This window comes from Microcebus murinus, chromosome 10, assembly GCF_040939455.1.
Source record: "Microcebus murinus isolate Inina chromosome 10, M.murinus_Inina_mat1.0, whole genome shotgun sequence".
Classification (NCBI taxonomy): Eukaryota; Metazoa; Chordata; class Mammalia; order Primates; family Cheirogaleidae; genus Microcebus; species Microcebus murinus.
In genome coordinates this window covers 9189792-9209818 of record NC_134113.1, presented here as the reverse complement: position 1 = coordinate 9209818, position 20027 = coordinate 9189792, and the positions used below count along the sequence as shown (strand labels likewise).

The following is a 20027-nucleotide window of genomic DNA, read 5'->3' as shown; positions in this document are numbered from 1 at the left end:
GATGGACCCACTGAGGCACAGAGGGGCAGAGGAGCCCACGGGCACACATTTGTTCACTCATCCGCTCATGGAGCTCACTGCACGTTGTTCCCTGCACGTCGGCCCCCAGGAGCAGGGCTTGGGCCCCCACAGCCTGGGGGAGGCAGACCAGCAACGGGACAGTGGGCGGGGACACGTCCAGGGGCTCCTGAGCAGACTGGGGCTTGAGGGCAGCCCTCCTGGGGAGGCAAGGGCCAAGCTGAGGCGTGGAGGAGGGGAGGAGTCCCAGAATGTGGACGCTGGAGCGTGGGCAGCGTGTGTCCGGGCGCCGGCGCGGCACCGTCTCCCCGCCCAGCAGCAGGAGCGCCGGGCTCAGCCTTCCCCGCCAGGGCCTGATTTATGTCTTCACCCTCCCAGCAGCCCTGCGAGGGTGACTCTTAACGCAGGAATGAATGTCTTGCTGAGGGTGGGCTCCTGGGCTCGGAGCCAGACAGTACAATAGCTGTTTGGGGGTATCCCTGGGACCCCCAGTTTCTCATCCATGGCCAACCACACAGAGTGCAGCCTCTGCTCCCACTGGGAGAGCCCCTAACTCACGGCACCCCCCTGGGGCTGCGGCACTGGGCCACTCGCAGGGGAGGCAGCAGGGGCTCTCCCCGCTTTGTTGGAGACACTGGGTCCCACCACACAGAAAGAGTTTATTTCCGAGCTCGTCCGTGAGTATTGTGTGTGTCACGCTCCTGGGTTTCCCTTCCGTGTCCCACTGAGAATGTCCAGCAGCCCCCTGGGAATCGGGGCAATGTTCGGAGGGACCCTCCACCCGGAGAAGGAGCAGGATGGGGCTCAGGAGCAGATGGACCCGTGATTTACCACGAGCCTGGCCGAGACAGGCTCCTCACCGGTGAGACCGCAGGTGCGCCCGCCTCCCCCAGCACCTGGCACCGAGCAGCGGCTCCAGGAGGGCGGGGCTGCCTCTCACCGCCACTTGGCTACCTGCTTTACAAATGAGGAGACCAAGAGGTGAAGGGACCTTGCTGGAAGAGGTGGGGCTGGGAACCAGCCCAGATGAAGGGTGGGGCTGGCACCTGGGCAGCAGGTCAGCTCCCCATGTAGTCCCCTGACACCTGTGCTCGGCCTCTGGGGGCGGGGACAGTCTCTAGGGAGGAAACGGCTGCCATGAAGCCATAAAGCCCAGCACGCAGCTGGGACCACGCTGTAGCAGTGTGACTATACCGGGTGCCTCACCTGTGGTGGTGCCAGCAAAGGGCCCAGAGGCAGGTATGGGCCAGGCGAGGGGAGGATGGCGGCAATGGCCTGCAGGGGCCCAGGGAGGGCCCAGCGGTGGCGCGGTGCCAGGTGGAGTGGTGGGGAGTGCAGGCCGCAGGGTAGGGGCGGATGCACGGCCACATACGGGCTTCTCACTTTGACTCTCTGAACCTTGGTTTCCCCATCTGTAAAATAGCAGTGGAGGCTGATGTGAAGGCAGAGTTAGAAACAGCTAAAGCCTCAGCACGGCCTGCGGAGGGCAGCTGGGGGCAGGGTCTCAGACGTGTTCTGTCTCCAACCCTAGTCCTGTTTGTGCTGCTATCACAGAATCCCCGAGACTGGGCTGTTTATAAAGAACAGAAGTGTCTCTCGCACCGTTCCGGAGGCCGGGAAGCCCAAGATGGAGGGATGAGCGTTTGTCAAGGGCCTTTGTGCTGCGTCACCCCAGGGCAGAAGGGCAAAAGGGCGCTCGGGAGAGAGGGGAGGGGCCCAGCTCCCGCTTTCAGCGGAGATAAGCGCGGTAATCCAGGCATGGGCAGAGCCCTCTGGACTTAACCACCTCTTGAAGGTCCCACCTCTCAACACCCCTGCATTGGGGATTAAGTTGCCAACACATGAACTTTGGGGGACACATTCAGACCAGAGCAACCCCATATGATTACAGGCCAGTGAGGGGAAGCTGTGGGCACAGGGCTTTGGGCACCCCGGCCTGTGGCCAAGCCAGGCTAGCTGGAAACGGAAACCCCTGTGTAGACTGCACGGTCAGCTTGGGACCCCTCCCTGTCTCTGAGCGTCCACTGATCAGGGCTGAGGAAGATGATGAGAGGAAGGGGGAGAGCGGTTGAGGGGGAGGAGGTGGGAGGGCCGGGCATGGCGGAGCAAGGGGCAGAGGGACTGTGAAGCTGTGAGCTCCGGGGTAGGGCAGGGCAGGGCAGGGCGGGGGGTTGCAGAGCGGGGCAGGAGCCAGGTCTCCTAGGGGCTCCTGAAGTCCAGGCCTCACCTTGGAGGTTTGCTGACTTTTTAGAGCATGAGCCCTAAAACTGTGAACATCATTTAATAATCACTGTGGCCCCTGGCAGATGCTCACTCGTTACAGGCGGGTTGTCAGGATAGGCGGGTGGGTGCACCTCTCCTGGACACGCGGCTCTTGGGGCTGGTCTGGTCACCTGCCAGAGTCAGGAAGACATGTGACCTGAAAATGGCAGGGCCACAGGCTCCTGATGGCCCTCGCAGGGGCCCTTGCCTTGGGCAAGGCTGGAGGCAGCGGCCTAGATCTTGCCCCTGAAAACCTGAGTGAGGAGCCCTGGCAGGGGCTGGTGTGACTCCTGTCGCTGCCATCGCAGGTCCCTCAGCCCCGTGCGCCTGAGAGAATGGAGGAAGTGAGGCCAGTACAAGGTGCAGGCAGCAGAGGGCTCCCATTAAGTGCCGGTTCCATGGAGAAGGGGGATGGGGCAGGCACCATCTCCTGGGAGGAATGTTCTGGGCCCACTGCTCCCCAAACCTGCCCACCCTGCCTGTTAGAGGGTAGCTGCATGGGGGTGGCGGCTGAGAAGGGGGTGCCCAGGCTCCTGCCCAAACCGCCCCTGGACTGCGGGGGAGCGTCCTCGCCACCCCCTGGAGGCCCCACGTTGCCCCTGACCAGACTCAGCCCGCACCCTCCACACCGGCCCCACGGCCCCGCATGGACCCCAGGGTCCCGACGTGCCGGCCTTGGTGCTGTAGCGGCTCCTCGCATTGGCTCTCTCCGGACCTGCGGTCTTGGCTTAACTGTCCTTCTCTCAGGAGGCCCCTGACACCTGGCATCCTCTGCTGGCCGGTTTTCTGGCTTGCCTTTGTCCCCTCCTCTGGACTGAGCTCTCTGAGGGCCTCGTCCCCGTGGCCTGCTCCGGCTGCACCCCAGCGCCAAGCCCAGAGGCCGACCTGCCCGCTCCACCCACTCAGGACAGGCAGAAGCTACACTGTCCCACTGCAGCATCATGTGCCCCCAGACCCTCCTGCAGCCCCAGGGCACCTTCCCTGCACCCTGGCCTGACCCCCACGGCTCTCAGTTCTGCATCGGGCAGGGGTATGGTTGTGTGTGGCCCTGCTGGAGGGGACTGTCCTCACAAGGGATAGCTGTGTCCCTGAGATGGAGAGGCCTGTGCCTGAAGTCCCACCCTGCACGCTTCTTCCTCTGGTTTATCCCAAACGTTCACCCAGTGTCTGCTCTGGGCCGGGCCACGTGCCCTCTGGGCTGCTAAGGGCCACTTCCCACTCGTGGCCTGGCTGTCCCCACGGGCCAGGTCTGCACCTCTCCACTCCAGGCACTGTGTAGGACTCAGCCAGAGTCTTGAGGGCCCCTCTGAGCCGTGCACATGGTCCCAGCCCAGGGTGGTGCATCTGTCATCTGCCCTCTGGTGTTCACACGGTTCCTTCTCTGCCTGGGTGGGGGCTGAAGATCCGAGATGGGGGAGCCCCACCTCGCCTGCCCCCTCCTGTCACCGCTGGCCCCTAGCTGCTTGCACAGGCCCCCTGCCGGGGCTCCATGCACACGGACACTGCTGACCACCTGTCACGCCTTTCCCCTCTTCCTTCTCCCTGCACGCTCCCAGGCCCTGCCTTCCGCCTCCCCTCCCCTCCCAGTCTTGGGAGCCCTGGCTTCCTCAGCCAGTCGCCTGCTAATGCCTCCAGCCTGGGGTGTCCAGCTGCCCCCAGAGCTGCACCCCTCCCTCCCATGGTCACCCAGTGTTTAACAAGCCCTCTCTGCTGGGGCTGCGTCCTCAACTCACCTCTGTCCCGCCCCCTGCCCCGTCCACCATGGCGTGGACAGGGGACGCCCCTGGGCTGATCCCCGGACGTGCTCCCCTCAGTCCCTCTGCGGCCTCCTCCCGCACCCAGCTCCCTGCCTCCCGTTCTCCCTGGTTCCATCTGAATCTGCATGGTCCAGTGCAGTAGCCATTACAGCATGTGGCTGTTTAAATTATAAATTAGTTCCTCAGTTGCCGCCATCAATTTCAAGTGCTCATAGACACGTGTGGTTATGGCTACTGTGTGGGACAGCCCAGGCCTAGAACATTCCCACCATGGCAGAAAGGGCTACAGGACAATGCTGAAGGCTGAGCAGATTGGCTCAGGCTGACGGGGCTCCCTGTTCTCAGAGCCTTCAGGGGCCCGGGGCTGAGGCCTGCCTCTGCTCCACTGCCCCCCCTTAGGTGGAGGCCCTGGAGAGCAGTAGGTTTGCACAGGTGAGCAGAGGAATGGTCTATATGTTGCTTTACCCTTGGAACCTCAGTTTCCTCATCTGCAAAATGGGGATAATAATGCCTACCTCCAAGGATGGTAAAGTCCACGTGAAGCCCCTGCCGATGCCTGGCATATATTAGGCCTGCGGTAAGTCCTGGCCATCGTAGTCAACGTGAATAGGCAAGGCAGGGGGTTCGATGGCCGTGAACCTCGTTGCTGGACGATGGGAGGCTTCTGAGGCTTCTGAGCACAGCCACCCTGTTGGAGGATGCCTGAGGATGATTAGTCTGTTTAGCCTCCAGTGCTATCCAGTAGAACATTCCAGGATGGTGGAGATATTCCATCTCTATGCTGCCCATGGGTCTCTGGGAACCAGAAGCTGATGTCCTGGGGGGGCCAGTGACCAGTGTAGGGAGGGGCAGAGTCCTAACGGGGACAGGTCCCAGCTTTGGAAACCAACTTTCCCAGGCACTTGCCAGCCACTCTGTGGGAAAGTTCTCAGACAGCCCGCAGGGGTCTGGGATCAGGCTAAACGGGGATGGGTTCAGAGGGGAGGGAGGGCCAGGGTGCACGGGAACTGGCGTTGGGGAGGGCCAGGCTTCGCCAGGGTAGGGAGTCCTGGGGTGGGCGTGGGACTGAGAGCCTTTGGCAAGGCCCCCACCCTGGAGCTGAGCCAATGGAGAGAGCAGGGCTGATTCTGTGGGGCCCAGACTATCATGCCCAGGGCAGTTGGGTATCCGGTGGCCTGGGCACCCTGTCTTCCCAGAGCGCTGCCTGGCTGGCCCAAGAACTGCTCCACTGTAGCTCTGGCTCTCCCTGTGGGCCTTGGTTTCTTCCCATGGACGTGCACAGCAGCAGCTGTCCCCCTGCCCATGGCGAGCAGGATTTGCAAAGACTCTCTGGCCACCCAGGGAAGATGGAGTCCTTGACCTTGGAGGGCAGACTCCCTTCCTCTGAGCATGCTGGGAGGCCAGAACTCCTGGGGGCTGGGAGTCACGGTGCCCCAGACCCTCCCTCAGCCAGGCCACTTGTGTTTAGCCTGAGGCAGAACCCCCGAGTCTGCAGCCCTCTGGGCCTTAGGTCCACCTGTGCGCAGGTGCAGGATGCTTGGGGGGCGTCTCCGTTGCCACCTGTTTCCTTCCCATCAGCTGCGTTCACTGTGTGAGCAGCTCAGCCTCTCGAGGCCTCCATCTCCTCATCTGCAAAGTGGAGTCACACACACCCACCTCCAAGGGCGGCCCAGGAATCCGCCTCTGACTTCTCTCCGGCACTTGCGGCAGCAGTGCGCACGCAGGGGCTCGGCACATGTGTACCAGTAGCCTGGGTGATACGGTGGCTGTAGAGTGACCGCTGTGTGTGGGCCTCCCCCTTGTGGAGCCCCGCCTGATGGAGGTTCATCAGAAGAAGGAATCAAACGATGAGAGTCGAAGAAACAAGCACAGCATCAGTTGTTGCTTGAATCTTCCTAGAACTCTGGGATCTGTTGTGTTCCGTGGCACCTCCTCTGTCACCCTATACGGGGTCATGGAACCTCCAGCTGGAAGGACCCTTATTTAGCCCCAAAGACCAGAGGAGGTGGTCGCTATCTTCTCTGCCTTGTCACAGGAAAGAACCGGAACCGGTAGTGGAAGTTCCGCGGAAGCTGATGAAGGGCAGAAGGAAGAATTTCTAGCAGCCTAAGGGGCTTGGGACGGGCCACACCAAGAACAGGACAAGCAGAGGCCAGATGTCACTTGGCAGGGGCACTGGCCTGGCCTGAAGGCGTGGACGGTGTTCTTTCTCAAGGGCCCTTGGGCTGGGAGAGGAGTCTGGAAATGTCAGTGGGCTCCAGATCCCCTGGGTCTGGTTTAGGTCCTGGAAGCCTGTTGAGTTGCTGAGAAATGCCCCTAGGGAGGCGGTGCCAGCCAGGGCTAAGCAGCCCCCTAATTGGCCCAGCTACCTTTGTACCTTAACAAAGGTGCCTTTGTTGTCTTTACTGAAGGTAACAAAGCTGGCCGGCAGCAAGGCCTGGCCTGTTCGGGGGGTCATCTGTATTTGGTTGTCTGGCAGGAAACCCAAATGGAAGGAAGCAAAAAAAACCAGGCATTTATACAACATCTACCAAGTGCCAGCTCCAAGCAGAATGCTTTGACACCGGGGCCCATCCAGGTCTCCCACAGGACTGCAAATGAGAGGATGACAGCTTCCTTTTACATCTCAGAAGGCTGAGGATCAGAGAGGCTAAGTAACTTGCCCAAGGGCACACAGCTAGTAAGTCACAGCTCTAGGATCCAAACTAAATCCTCCAGACTTGCAGTAGTGGTGGAGGCCAGCTCTTACTCACCAAGCATCTGTTGTGTGCCTAGGTGTGTTTCCCAGCCCTTTGCGTGGATTAACTCCTTGGATTCTCACAGTAGCCCTATGAGATGGACCGTTATACCTCCGTTTTATGGAGGGGGGACTGAGGTGTAGGGAGGTGGAGTAACTTGCCCAGGTCACAGGCAGTGTTCAGGTCTGGCGGTCACAGCCCTCGGGCTGCCCTGTGCTTCAAGGGCTGCTGGGCATGGCAGGCTGCCAAGGTGTACCTCCCGCCTTCCTCCCAGCTCGCGCAGGGCAGGACTGGGGTGGGCGCAGGGAGGTGGGGAGGGTCCATCCCATAGGTGTTCCCGGCCTGGGGGTTGTGGATGGGCAAGGTCTTGCCCTGGCGTGGAGACCAAGTACACCGGGTGACCTCCCAAATTCCCCTCGTGGACATTCCGAGTGCCCGCAAGGGGTTGGGCCTGCCCACTGCTGACACCGACGATAGCTGGCCCCTTCTCCCAGTTGGGGGAGTTGAGTGCCTGATGGCAGTCCCAGAGCTGAGGACAGCAGACATCAGCTGTTGAGAGGCAGGCAGGGAAGGAGTCTGCAGGGGGTGGAGAAGGGAAGTGGCCATTAGGACATGAGCTGTCAGAACCACGGAGGAGGCTGGCAGGGGCCAGGGTGAGGCCAAGGGCACCCCCAGGCCAAGTTAGGACCCTGGTCAGCGCAAGCAAGCTCAGGACCACGGAGAGTTCCATGGAGCCTCCCGTCACCCTGGTGACAGCTGTCAGTGTGTGTCTGCGCTGGGAGGCTGCTGCCGCGTGGCCAGCCCTACAGTCACAGCCTGTGGCCTCCGGGGAGCACCTCTCTTCTCTCTGGCCAGGAGCCCCCGGCTGGACTGAGCCCTGACTCTGAAGGGTTTGGGCTCCCCGATTAGTGTCCCTCCCTTACCCCATCAGTCTTCTAAGCAGAGCCCAGAGAAAAAGGGCACACGGAGAAGGGCAAAGCGGGAAGAGGAAGGGAAGGAGGAGAATCTGCCTAGCTTGAACCTTCCAGGCCATGGCCACAGGCTTGAGTCCTGTTGCCATCATGGGTCACATTCAGCCTCCTGGGGCCGGGATTGCCTGGCTACCAGGAAGCACCTGCTCCCCACCCCATCCCCACCACCGTCTCCTGCTCAGAAGAGACCCAGGGCCCTGGGGCTAGGTGCAGCTCACAGGGGTGGGGGTGGGGGTCCTCCCAGGGGGTCTCAACCTTCCTTTTCCTGGGTCCCCAGGCAGCGTGGCTTCCCAGCCCACGTCCCCTCCCCTACCAGGCTCTGCTCCTGCTGCTCTGAAACAGACCGAGGCCCTGCTAGGGGCCACCTCCAAACCCTTGCTGCTGCTGTGCCCCGCCTGAGGGCTCTCCCTCCTCTGCCAGGCTGGGGGATAATAACAGGGATAAGAAGAGCTAGTGCTTATTGAGTGCTTACTGTGTGCTAGGTACTTAGCGTGGATTTTTATCAAGCCCTCACTTCATTGATGAGAAAACAGAGGTATAGAAAAGTGATTGAGCTGCCCAAGGTCACGCAGACAGGAATGGCAGAGCTGGGATTTGAACCCGGTAGTCCGAGCATACGGACGTGATGGAGAGCACATTGGGGAGGTCTAGACCATTGCAGGGCTGCCTCATTGAGCACCTGCTGTGTACATTTCCCTGCTCCAGGGAGCTTGTATTCCAGCTGGGAGGGCAGATGTCCGGGGGAGACGAGCTGGTAGCGAGTGTTGGAAGGGCAGGGGCTGGGACTGCGGGGGGTCTTTCCAATCCTCAGGAGAAGAGGGCGAGCAGGGACAGCAACACCCTTTGAGAGATGGAGGAGCTGATGCTGAGAGAGGCCGAGTGACCTGCTCTGGTTCACAGTGGCCACAAAACCCAGAAGGTGGCTCAGTGCACTCTCTAAAGAGTCAGAGAGCTCAGGGTGGCTCTGGCTTGGGGCAAAGGAGCTTGGGTTCTAGGCCAACCTTAGCACGGAGCAGGCATCTAAGAAATGCTAGGTGAATTTTACTGAACCGGGTAAGGGCCAAAGTGTGGCCTCTGAGCTCCCAGAGAGCAGCTTCAGCAGCAAGGAGGACTTGGAGAGGGGTTTTGTTCCCAGTGGCTCAGCCCACGAGAGTCCCCAAGTCCTTCCTCAGCTAAGCTTGTTCTCTGGGCAGTGAGCCCCTCCTGGGGTCCCGAGTTCCTGGGGGGGGGCTCACGCCAAGTGCATCCTGGGAAGCGAGGTGGGAGTGGGGCTGTGGACTGGACAATGTCCTCCACCCCAAGTCCTCCTCCCCAGCCCCACCCTACCTCCACCCATCCTGTGACACTCCTAGGCAGAGCATGCTGCAGAAGGGACCTGAGATTTGCATCCAGAGACCAAGGCTGGTGCCAGGCCCTGCCGTGAGCCCGGTGTGTGGCCGTGGCTGTGTCCCTCCTGCTCAGCCTCAGTGTTGGTGTCTGAGGAGGTTAGAGCAAGGCCCTGTAGAGATAGACGCTGGCTGCAGCCCCATCCCTGCCATTTCCCGGCTCCCCGAAGGTGGTTCAGGCAAAGGCTAGTCCCTCCTTACAGTGCCTGGGGCCGCCGGAGCTGGGGCCTTGCTCACAGTTCCCACCCAGCTCGTCAGCAGAATCTGACCATGCTCTGCACCCACCACCCTGGGTCAAAGCCACCCCGACTCTCGCCTGGACAGTGCAGTGGCTTCTCCTGGCTCCCTGTGCTGCCCTTGAGGCGACAGTCTGTTCTCCGCAGAGCAGCCAAAGCAAGCTGTTCGAACCCAGTTCTGGCCATAGCACTCCTCTGCTCTGAATCCTCCGGTGAAAGCCACCTTTCTGCCCCTCAGCCCCAGTGTCCCCTGGCTCGCTCCATCCCACCCTCCTCGCTGTTCCTCCCTCACGCACACGCACTCCTGCCTGAGCACCGGCTGCTCCTTCCGCCTGGAACATTCTTCCCTGGTGCCCCCACCTGTGTGGAGTCTGTTCACACGTGCCCTCGGCGAGCCTGCCCGACCACTGCTTCTCAGCGGACCCGCTGCCCCCGCCCTGTACCCCGCTTTGCCTTTCTCCAGAGCGTGACTTTCTAACGCTCAATGCTATTATCTGACTCATTATTTTGAGTTTATTGCAGTCTCCTTGCCCAGCCCTGTGCAGGCTCCACGAGGGAAGGGGTTTTGGTGCGTCTTGTCTCCCCACGTCCCCAGGGCCTGGCGCGGTGCCTGGCGCAGGGCGGGCTCTCTTGTGTTGTGTGGCCCTGATGCGATGTGGCTGCTCCATCCGCTGGGCTGTCTTCACTGGTCACAGGGGGATTCTGCAGGGGGCCCCTGTCACCTCACTCGGGCTGAATGTGGCAGGTGGAAGGGGCTCAGGACAGCCCTACGGCTGGGAGAAATCCCGTGACTCATCCTAGGGAATTGCGTGTGATCCTCACTGTGTGACACTGTGCAAGTTACGTCATCTCCCTGGCTTTAGTTTCCTCACCTGTCAAGTGGGAATGGCAGCCTGCTGCATGTTGGGAGGACTCAGTGAGGCCACTCGTGTAACGTGCTCAGGACAGTGGCTGGCGTGTAAACGGGACATCCAATTTCATTGTTGCACCTGGTGGTTTGTAGTGGAAGCAGAAATGCCACCAGCTGGGGCCCATTTTGGTTCCACGGCTTTAGCCCCAGGCTGGGCCACCTGCGCTACAGAGGGCTACAGTGGTCCACGATGCAGTGAGCAAGAGAGGCGCTGGCTTGGGAACCCGAACTTGGGCTCAAGTCCTGACTCAGCCAACTTCTTAATGTCCTTTGGGGAAGGTCTTGTCATCTTTCCGAGTCTCAGTTTCCCCATTTGTTAAAGCAGGGTGGGTATGATGAACTCCAGGCTGTCTGAGAGACGCATCTGAGACCCTGAGTGCCAGTGCTTATTTATTCCATTTTATTTTCATGCTGCTTTATTAAAAATGTGAAGATAAAAAGGAATCAGGCTGAGAATAACGGCTGAAAAAATATAGACAGTAGGCTGGTCCGATGGTAGTGGGTTATCAGAACTTATTCACATTAGTGTCACTAAAGTTGGTATTCAACCCCCCACTGCTAAATTTGACTGGCTTTTAAAAAAAAAAATATATATATATAGACAGTTGCATGTGAAGGAGTCTCAGAAAATGTCGTCTTGTGAGTGCTGTTGACTTGCTCTGGGCCTGCTACTGTGCACTTCTGAGCCTCCTAGCAGCCTGAGTGATAAGGGAAACATGCTCAGTTCCATGATTCTTAGCAGCAAGCCAGACTGGGGCCTTATCTATGGGTTCCACCCTGAAGGCCCTAGTGAGTCAGAAGAGAGCCCCCAGGCACTGGTGACTCTGTTGTCAGAAGGGCACAGCTGGCTGGTGTAATCAGATCCAGGAAGCCAAAGGACAGCTGGGTCAGCCTGCCCTCAGCAGGTCCACAGAGGCCCTTTACACCCAAGCAGGACATTCACTTGCCTCTCCAAGGTTCTCTCACCTTGCTATGGCCTTTGTTCGCCACTGCCAGGGGATCCAGTCTGGATGGCAGCCCCAGGCCCTGCCCTCCACACCGCATGGGCCAGTTTAGTCTAACTTGGGGTGTGCCCCACAGAGGCAGGTCCCCCGTAGAGAAAAATAATCCACCAGGAGGAGCAGGGCTGCCTTGCTAGGTCCTGAAAGGCCCTGGGTGGGTCACTCTGGAAGCTTCCGCTGTGCTGACATCAGTCTGCAGTGTTGCCTTGTGCCTGGTTGCTGCCACCGCAGGATGTCCCATCCCCGCCTCTACTGGGCCTGGCCCTTTGCCGTTTTGCTCACCCTGCTGGCCTGGCCTGACTTCTCGCTTTGCCGGACCAGAGCTGGACTCCAGTGTGGAGAGGTGCCGGAAGACCCATTTCGAAATGTCGCCAAGGAGCAGACCCCCCTTCCCCTCCTTCCACAAGCCAGCAGAGACCACCCCACCTCTGCCCTGGGACAGCTGACATTAGCAGAGGTCAGGCCCCCAACCCCAATTGTCCTACCTGCCCGTGGTCAGCTGTGCCCGGTGCGGCTCCAGGGGGCCGGCGTTTAAACTGGAGAAGGTGGGACAGCTCAGACCTAACAGTGCACACACTACCCTGACCACTGGCACGAGCAACTCGGCTGCTCCTCACCGGCTTGTTTTTTGTTGTTGTTATTTTTTATTTTGGAATATTATGGGGGTACAGATTTTAAGGTTTCAATAAATGCCCACTCCCCCCCTCCCCCCACAAGTCTGAGTCTCCGGCATGACCATCCCCCAGATGGTGCACATCTCACTCACTATGTATGTATATACCCGCCCCCTCCCCCCTGCCCAATACCCTATTACTGTAGTACCTATGTGTCCACTTAGGTGCTGCTCAGTTAATACCACTTTGCTGGTGAGTATATGTGGTGCTTGTTTTTCCATTCTTGGGATACTTCACTTAGTAGTATGGGTTCCAGCTCTAACCAGGAAAATATAAGATGTGCTATATCACCGTTGTTTCTTAGAGCTGAATAGTACTCCATGGTATACATATACCACATTTTATTAATCCATTCTTGGATTGATGGGCACTTGGGCTGTTTCCACAGCCTTGCAATTATGAATTGTGCTGCTATAAACATTCAAGTGCAGGTGTCTTTTTTTTTTTTTTTTTTTTTTGAGACAGAGTCTCGCTTTGTTGCCTAGGCTAGAGTGAGTGCCATAGCGTCAGCCTAGCTCACAGCAACCTCAAACTCTTGGGCTCAAGGGATCCTTCTGTCTCAGCCTCCCAAGTAGCTGGGACTACAGGCATGAGCCACCATGCCCGGCTAATTTTTTCTATATATATTAGTTGGCCAATTAGTTTCTTTCTATTTATAGTAGAGACGGGGTCTCGCTCTTGCTCAGGCTGGTTTCGAACTCCCGACCTCGAGCAATCCACCTGCCTCGGCCTCCCAGAGAGCTAGGATTACAGGCGTGAGCCACTGCGCCCGGCCAGGTGTCTTTTTTGTAGAGTGTCATTGGATCTTTTGGGTAGATGCCCAGCAATGGGATTGCTGGATCAAATGGTAGATTCACTTGTATTGCTTTAAGGTATCTCCATATTGCTTTCCACAGAGGTTGAACTAGTTTGCAGTCCCACCAGCAGTGTAGGAGTGTTCCTCTCTCTCCGCACCCACGCCAGCATTTATAGTTTGGAAACTTTTTGATAAAGGCCATTCTCACTGGAGTTAAGTGATATCTCATTGTGGTTTTGATTTGCATTTCCCTGATGATTAGAGATGTTGAGCATTTCTTCATATGTTTGTTGGCCATTCTTCTGTCTTCTTTAGAAAAGTTTCTGTTCAAGTCCTTTGCCCACTTTTTAATAGGGTTATTTGATTTTTTTTCTTGCTGATTTTCATGAGTTCTAAGTATATTCTAATTATCAGCCCCTTATCGGATGCATAGGATGCAAAAATTTTCTCCCATACTGTAGGTTGTCTGTTTACTTTCATGACTATTTCTTCGGCTGTGCAGAAGCTTTGTAGTTTGATCATATCCCATTTATTTATTTTTGTTGCTGCTGTGATTGCCTTTGTGGACTTCTTCATAAACTCTTTGCCTAGGCTGATGTCTAGGAGAGTGTTTCCAACATTTTCCTCTAGAATTCTAATAGTTTCATACCTTAGGTTTAAGTCTGTTATCCAGCGTGAGTTGATTTTTGTGAGAGGTGAAAAGTGCGGGTCCTGCTTTAGCCTTCTACAAGTGGCTATCCAGTTTTCCCAGCACCATTTATTGAAAAGGGATTCTTTTCCCCAGCGTATGTTTTTGTCTGCTTTGTCAAAGATTAGATGGCTATATGAGGATGGTTTCATATCAGGATTCTCACACCTGTTCCACTGTCAATATTCCTATTTTTGTGCCAATACCATATTGATTTAATTACTACAGCTTTGTAGTATAGTTTGATATCTGGCATATTAATGCCTCCCATTTTGTTTTTGTTACCTAGAATTGCTTTTGATATTCAGGGTTTTCTTTGGTTCCATACGAAGCGTAAAATTATTTTTTCTATATCTGTGAAGAATGCTGATGGGATTTTAATAGGTATTGTATTGAATCTGTAGATCAGTTTGGGTAGTATAGACATTTTAATGATATTGAGTCTGCCGATCCAGGAGCATGGTATGGATTTCCATCTGTTTACATCCTCTGCTATTTCCTTCCTCAGTGTTTCATAGTTCTCCCTGTAGAGGTCTTTTACCTCCTTGGTTAAGTATATTCCTAGGTACTTTAATTTCTTTGTTGCTATTGTGAAGGGAATTGAGTCTTTGATTTGGTTCTCAATTAGATTGTTGTTGGCATATACGAATGCCTCTGATTTCTGTGTATTGATTTTGTATCCTGAGACTTTACTAAATTCATTTATTAGTTCCAGGAGTTTCTTGGTTGAATCTTTGGGGTTTTCCGATATAATATCATATCATCAGCAAACAGTGAAAGTTTGATATCTTCTGCCCCTATTTGGATACCTTTAATTCCATTTTCCTGTCTGATTGCTGTAGCCAGGACTTCCAGCACTATTTTGAATAGAAGTGGAGATAGCGGGCAGCCTTGTCTGGTTCCAGTTCTAAGTGGGAATGCTTTCAGTTTTTCCCCATTCAGTATGATGTTGGCTATGGGTCTGTCATATATGGCTTGTATCATTTTTAGGTATGTCCCTTCTATGCCTATTTTCTTAAGTGTTCATATCATGAAAGGGTGTTGAATTTTGTCAAAAGCTTTTTCTGCATCTAATGAAAAAATCATGTGGTCTTTGTTTTTGCTTCTGTTTATGTGGTGAATTGCATTTCTAGATTTACGTATGTTGAACCATCCCTGCATCCCTGGGATGAAGCCCACTTGGTCGTGATGAATTATTTTTTTGATAAGGGTCTGGATTCGGTTAGCTAAAATTTTGTTGAAAATTTTTGCATCTATATTCATTAGGGATATTGGTCTGTAGTTTTCTTTTTTTGTTGCATCCTTTCCTGGTTTGGTATCAGAGTAATATTCGCTTCATAAAAGGTGTCGGGGAGGTTTCAGTTCTTCTCACTGTTGTGGAATAGTTTCTGCAAGATAGGTACTAGTTCTTCTTTAGTGTGGTAAAATTCGGGTGTGAAACCATCTGGACCGGGACTTTTCTTTTTAGGGAGATTTTTAATTGCTGTTTCTATTTCAACTCCTGAGATTGGTCTGTTCAGGGAATCTATTTCTTCCTGGTTGAGCCTAGGGAGGCTGTGTGTTTCTAGAAATTTGTCCATTTCCTCCACATTTTCCAGTTTGTGTGCATAAAGATTTTTGTAGTATTCATAAATTATATATTGTATCTCTTTGGGATCAGTTGTGATATCTCCTTTTTTGTTCCTGATGGAGCTTATTAGAGACTTCTCTTTTCTGCTTTTCGTTAGCTTAGCCAATGGCGTGTCAATTTTGTTTATTTTTTCAAAGAACCAACTTTTTGTTTTATTAATCTCCTGAATAGCTTCCCTGTTTTCAATTTTGTTTAGTTCTGATTTGATCTTGTTGATTTCACTTCTTCTGCTGGGTTTGGGGTTGGTCTGTTCTTCTTTTTCCAGCTCTTTGAGTCGTTTCGTTAGATTGTGTATTTGTGATCTTTTTGACTTTTGGTTATAGGCATTTATGGAGATAAACTTTCCTCTCAGAACTGCTTTAGCTGTGTCCCAGAGGAGTTGATAACTTGCCTCTCTATTGTCATTTTCTTCATAGAATTTTTTAATTTCCATCTTGATTTCTTCATTTATGAAGTAATCATTTAGTAGGAGGTTGTTTACTTTCCACGTGTAGAAATGTGAGTTTCTGTTAGGGTCGATTTCTACTTTTATTCCACTGTGATCTGAGAAGGTACATGGTATGATTTCTATTTTTTTAAATTTCTTGAGATTTACTTTGTGTCCTAGGATATGGTCAATCTTAGACAATGTCCCGTGAGCTGATGAGAAGAACGTATATTCAGTGGATTTTGGGTAGAATGTCCTGTAAATGTCAGTCAGAGCCAATTGTTCCAGAGTTTTGTTTAAGTCCATTATTTCTTTATTAATTTTCTGTTTGGAGGATCTGTCTTGTGCCATCAGTGGGCTGTTGAAATCTACAGTGATTATGGAGTTGCTATTAATCAATTTGCTTATATCCAGTAAGGTTTGCTTTATGAAACTGGGTGCACCTAAGTTGGGTGCATATATATTTAAAATTGTTATCTCCTCTTGTTGAAGTGTGCCCTTCACCATTATATAATGACCCTCTTTGTCTTTCACTACTTTTGTTGGTTTAAAAACTAAATCGTCTGAAATTAGAACTGCCATGCCAGCCTTCTTTTGGCTTCCACTTGCCTGAAATACTGATATCCACCCTTTTACTTTTAGTCTATATGCATCCTTGCAGGTTAGATGTGTTTCCTGAAGACAGCATATACTTGGCCTGTATTTTCTTATCCATTCAGCCAGCCTATGTCTCTTGAGTGGAGAGTTTAAGCCATTCACATTTATTTTTATTTATTTTTTTTTTTTGAGACAGAGTCTCGCTTTGTTGCCTAGGCTACAGTGAGTGCCCTGGCGTTAGCCTGGCTCACAGCAACCTCAAACTCCTGGGCTCAAGCAATCCTTCTGCCTCAGCCTCCCAAGTAGCTGGGACTACAGGCATGTGCCACCATGCCCGGCTAATTTTTTCTATATATATTAGTTGGCCAATTAATTTCTTTCTATTTATAGTAGAGACAGGGTCTCGCTCTTGCTCAGGCTGGTTTCGAACTCCTGACCTCGAGCAATCCGCCCACCTCGGCCTCCCAGAGAGCTAGGATTACAGGCGTGAGCCACCGCGCCCGGCCCATTCACATTTATTGAGACAACTGATAGGTAAGGTAGATTATTGTTCATTCTGTTGGGTTGGATGTTGTTGCTTTGATTTCTCTCTTGAGCCATTGTATTACCTGGCCTTTAATCTTTGGGTTTTGGTTGTTTTTATATTTGTGAGTTTTTATTATGGTGTTCCGTGTGTAACGCTGTTTTGAGTACTTCTTGTAGGACTGGTCTTGTCTTGGTGAATTCTCTGAGACTTTGCTTGTCTGAGAATGTCTTTATTTCTCCTTCATATACAAAACTTAGTTTTGCAGGGAATAAGATTCTAGGCTGGGCATTGTTTTGTTTCAGAAGAGTGAGAATGGGGCCCCAGTCTCTCCTTGCTTGTAAAGTCTCATTAGAGAAGTCTGGTGTTATTCGAATTGGCTTTCCCTTGTATGTTACTTGCTTCTTTCGTCTTACAGCTCTTAGAAGGGCCTCTTTAGTTGATATTTTGGTCAGTCTGATAACTGCATGTCGTGACATCTTCCTGTTTGCATTGAATCTCCCAGGGGTCCTCTGAGCTTCTTGAACTTGTATGTCGAGATTTTGAGCAAGGCCTGGGAAATTTTTCCTCTATTATATCTTCAAATAGCTTGTCCAACCCTTGAGTGTTGTCTTCTTCCCCTTCTGGTAACCCTATGACCCTCACATTATGTTTCTTCACATAATCCCACATCTCTTGTAGGATTTGCTCTTTTCTCTTGTTTCTCTGCTCTATCTCTGTGACTGTTTTATTTAGTTGGAGGGTGTTATCTTCAATCTCTGAGATTCTTTCTTCTGTATGATCTACCCTGTTCTTGAGACTTTCCACTGTATTTTGTAGTTCCCTAAATTGATTCTTCATTTCCAGGACTTCGGTTAAACTTTTCTTCATTGTGTCTATTTCTTTAGTGAACTTTTGTTCTAGGTCCTGGAGGCTTTTTGTGGTTTCTTTGTGTGGTTATTGAGTTGTTCTTGCAGGTCGGTGAGTGTTCTTATGATCCACATAGGAAATTCCTCTTCTGTCATTTTGGTTGCCTGATTTTGGTTGGTGTCCGTTTCTAGGGGGCTGTTGTTCCTCTTTGGGGGTGTGTTTTCCATTTGGTTCTTCATATTTCGTGAGTTCCTTCGCTGATTTCTTCCCATGTTGATCAGTTGTTGTTTCTTTCCTTTAGGTTTTTGTTTGGGTATTCACACGCCTTGTTTAGTTTCTGCGCCGGTAGGTGGTGTCTGTGGGTGAGATTCGACCACTCCCTGTATAATGAGTCAGTGGGTGCCCTGAATAGGGTGTGCAGGATGTCCTCCCTGTCAGTAGGTGGCGCTTGCCAGGAGGAACAGGCTACGCTGTTGTTTTTGTGTCTTGTTATTAGCTCTTTTTCCTGTAGAGAGAACTCTAGTGCCTCAGGTGGTTGGTGGGGCCCTGGGACTTCCAGGTGTGTCCTTTTCTCCCCCTCAGTGAGGGCTGGTCTAGGAGAGAGTCTGGGCGGAGCTGGGTTGGGTAAGCCTGCCCTCAGGCACCACCAATGCTGTTATCAGGGGTCAAAGTTCTGTTCACTACTTCCAGGAAAAGCTGTCAGGGAGGGGCTGGAACGGCCCCACTCAGTGAGAAAATTTGTGTGTGGGGGTGGGGCTGTCTGAGACCCGCAGTCTGGAGGGGGCCTCGTTTCTTTCCACCCTCCCCAACTCCAAAGCTACTCCTGGGCTTCTGCCAGCATGCCAGACCACACGCCACCAGGCCTCCCCGGACTGTGATGCCGGCGGGGAGGTTCCCTGCGCAGGAACGCCACCTGGGCTGGGCACACGGCCTCCTTTTGGGAGGAGGGTTGCCCTCTAGGACGCTGATCTGCCCCTGAAGGCACACACACCTCAGTAGGCTGTTCACGTATATCCCTTCTGAGCCCCAGAGTTCAAACTATATCCCCACCAGGGAGAGGAGTGCCAGTCCCAATTCACCCACAGGGAGCCCAAGCTGGGTCTATGTCTCTCAGCCTCAGGGTCTGCCCCGTTCTCCTGGGATCACCATGCCAGCAGCTCCTGGGAGGGCTGGCAGGTAGGGAGCTCACTGTCTGAGTTCCCCTTAGTCAGCTGTAGGGTCCCAAAAGGGAAGGTCCCATTCCCTGGAGGTGCCTCTGTCTGGTGGCTATATTGTCTCTTTGGGCAGCCGCGGATAGGGTCGGCGGAGGGGAGAAGGAGGCAATATGGCGCCTGGCACACGGCTCGGGTCTGTGCACACGGAGGTGCCCCGAGGGATTTGGGAGCCTGGTGCGGCATCTGCTACAGGCTTACCGCTCGCTGGCGGCTGCCATCTCTGGGCTGGTGTCCGCAGGTCTCTCTACCCGCTGGGGAGCCCACCAGCAGTCCCAGATGCAGGGGATGGGAAAGGTGACTGATCCACCTACCCTTCCCGCTGGTCTCCGGGCTGCTCCGGCGGTCTCAGCTTCCAGTTCTCCTCCGCAACTTCCTCCCGTGGAGTCTCCCGTGATCTCAGGTACCCCTCCTTCTGGCCCTCGTCTGCTGTATGCTCGTCTTCTTGCTTCTTTTTTCTAATTTCTGCTAGAATCTGTCTTTTCTGCAGAGACACTCTGTCTGGCGGTGTTTCTCGTCCGCCATCTTGATCCAAGCCCCTGTTGCACAAATTTTACCTCCCCACCGGCTTGTGAAAGAGCGGGAGGAGATGGGCCTTAGAATTTGTTTTCTAGATCAAATAGTTCACGATTCTGTGCGTTACAACCATGTAGCTCAGGGAAAATTACTTCGGGGGCTTCCAGCCTTGAGCATGGAAAGCAGCAGAAGCTCCTTGAGCACCTTCCGTACACCAGGAGCCCTGCCCCCATTTCGTAGACATAGAGACAGAGGTTCAGCATGGTGAGGAGCCTTGCTAAGGTCGCAGGAGTTTGAAGCCAAGTGTCTCTTTTCCACTCTCCCCTGCTGTGCTCCGAGTTAGGAAGTGATGGGGAGAGGATGGCAGGACGGCACCCAGCTAACCAGGGGGAGGACCAGAGAAGTCAGGAGAAGCCACAGAGAGGAACATTGTAAGGGAAAGAACGTCCTGGACGGAAGGACAGTGTGAGATACCAAAGACAAGATTTCTGTCCTAGCCTCTTCTGTGCCTCGGTGGGTCCCCCCAGACAAGTCTTTGGCCCACATGGCATTTTCATTGGTCAAATGGGTGTAACCTCCTGGCCCACCTGCCTGGGTTCAAGGACCAAAGGAGCTGGATGGTGGCAGTCAGAAGTGCTCTGTCACTGTACAAGCTCATTCATGAGATAAGATGTCCAAATAAAGTGTGAGATTTGGTTAATGGTGACATGCCAATGTCAGTTTCCTACTTGTGACAAATGTATCATGGTGGTGTGAGACACTAATAGGTGAGATGTGTAAGGAACTCTCTGTACTATCTTGGCAACTTTTCTGATAATCTATAAATATTCTAAAATTA

At 53.6% G+C, this 20027-nt stretch overlaps 1 protein-coding gene across 1 annotated transcript in view; it reads left to right on the top strand.

Annotated features, from left to right (window-relative positions):
• MGAT3 (beta-1,4-mannosyl-glycoprotein 4-beta-N-acetylglucosaminyltransferase) overlaps positions 1-20027 on the top strand; it is a 36457-nt gene that overhangs the window by 10795 nt on the left and 5635 nt on the right. The gene's annotated exons all lie outside the window — the stretch shown is intronic.